General features: G+C 41.3%; 1 pseudogene; it reads right to left on the reverse strand.

Moving 5' to 3' along the window:
- Positions 1-566: 566 nt before the first annotated feature.
- LOC131767273 (reticulon-3 pseudogene) lies at positions 567-1,134 on the reverse strand (annotated as a pseudogene).
- Between the last annotated feature and the right edge of the window lie 930 nt (positions 1,135-2,064).

The following is a 2,064-nucleotide window of genomic DNA, read 5'->3' on the forward strand; positions in this document are numbered from 1 at the left end:
AGGAGGGTAAGAATAGTCCAAGGAATAAATAAAAGTTAACTAGATAGTCATTATTCCACTCCCAAATAAATTTTTTTGTAATCATTTTTCCTTAAATTGAAAATAAGGACAAAACTCTTGTGAGAAATTGGTTTAAAACCCAATACTTGGGTATTAGATAGACGAGCTGGAGAGGTGTGTTTTGTCTTTCATTTTTGTGTTTATCTTCACCCTTTGCCTTTTCAAGCCACAGGCAAGAGCTCCACCATCCTTAGAGATTCTGGTTATTTACTAATTTGAATCATATTCTTTTAATTTCAAAGATATCAATTCCTTTTCAACCTAACACATTCTGGAGGTTGGTAGGGAAAGTAAAGAGAAAGAAGGTGAGAAAACATCAGATTAAAAGGGTTTGGAAGTGAACACTGGACATATTCCCTCATGGTACAAGTGCAATGTTATAACTGTTCAATGGTGATTTAGTAACTGCTGAATTTTTAATTTCCATGTGCTTCTTCTTCTTTTTTTTTCTTTGAAATGCCAGAGGATGTTGCTTGGGTCCTTCAACAACTGACTTGGTCTGATTCTCATGACACAATGTAGTAATCAGTCTGGGGTCTGTACTTTTCATTGGAACACTGAAAACTTACAGCTCAGCAAAGATTAGAAGGGTGATTCCATTGGAACTGCACTAACATTGGTCATTTGCCACATGAAGACAGCCAGATCTTTCACCAGAAAGAAACACATGATGGGTTTTGGGCCCCTGTTGATGGGGTCACTCTCTTAATTATGGAAAACTTCTGAAAATACCTTGATTGCATGGCCTTTTGACTTCTGTACAGCTTGGATGACAGATTTGTAGACCCTGAAGCTGATGGTGACAAAGAGGAGAGCCAGGATGATGTAAGAAGCCACAGTGATGCTGAAATCTCCAGGGTAAGTAGCACTATCAGTGTGGGGCAAGAACCAAGCTCAGCTTTCTTCACCTTGTGCCAGAAAATCAGACGGTCTGTTGCAAAGGAGGCTACAGAGCAGGTTCCCAGGCAACTCCCTCCCGTGTCCCCCTCCCCCTATCACTAGGTGTGGAAGGTTGGGCCCCAGAGGACAAAGAGGATTTAGATGGAATTGACTGGCTTCCAATGGCTCTACCATGGGCTTTTCCAAGGAGGGCAGGGGAGAAAGAGGGGAAATAAAATAATCACACTGTCGGCTCTCCCAAGTCCCTTCACTCCTGGTTCGTGCTTATACTCTGACTACTAGTAATGTTTTGATATATAGCCTTCCAGACTTTCTCTATTATTTTATATGCTAACTGGAACTTTTCTTATTTAATATTTCACTTAAAAATCCCTCATCCCTTTGCATTTTTCCCCATTGAAAGGTTTCCCTAATTGTTTTATTTTGTCTCTCTGCCCCTGCCCTAATCTCATTCCCCTGAGGTAGATTCTAGTAATGTTTTGATATATAGCCTTCCAGACTTCCTCAATTATTTTATAGGCTAACTGGAACCATGACTGTTTTCACTGGATGGAACCTTGGAGATCATCTTTCCATCTCTCCTAACCCCCTCCCACTAAACCTCCCCCCCACCGCCACCACTGCAGGCTTCCAGAAGATACATAAGCTAAATGCCCCACCTGAAACACCACTTCAGCCAGCGATTGGCAGAACTTGGACTAGAACCCAGGTCTTTTCAGTCCTAGTTAAATGATCTTTCTGCTGCTTTCCACAACTTTATTTTTTAGCCTGTTTCATGACCTAAAGAAGCAGTTTCTGTAAGATGGATTTAAGTGGTTTATGGCCAGATTTAGTTTACCAGGTGACCATTCATTTCCTGATGGAAAACAAGCAAACAGACAAACCAACAAATAACCTTCTAACCAAATAGAAATGGCTATGGTCCGTCTCCTCTGTTCCTCCTTTGGCCTCAGTGACTGGCCTACAGGCTCAGTGCTCTGCTTTCCTGGAGCAGCTTTCTTGTACTAAGATCATCCTTAGATCCATCTATCATACAGTCAGCTTTTTCTTCTTATTCTGTTTTCTTATTGGTCACTTGCTTTGGGCATAGTTACAGCTCTCCCT

Source organism: Kogia breviceps, chromosome 12, assembly GCF_026419965.1.
Source record: "Kogia breviceps isolate mKogBre1 chromosome 12, mKogBre1 haplotype 1, whole genome shotgun sequence".
Lineage (NCBI taxonomy): Eukaryota > Metazoa > Chordata > Mammalia > Artiodactyla > Physeteridae > Kogia > Kogia breviceps.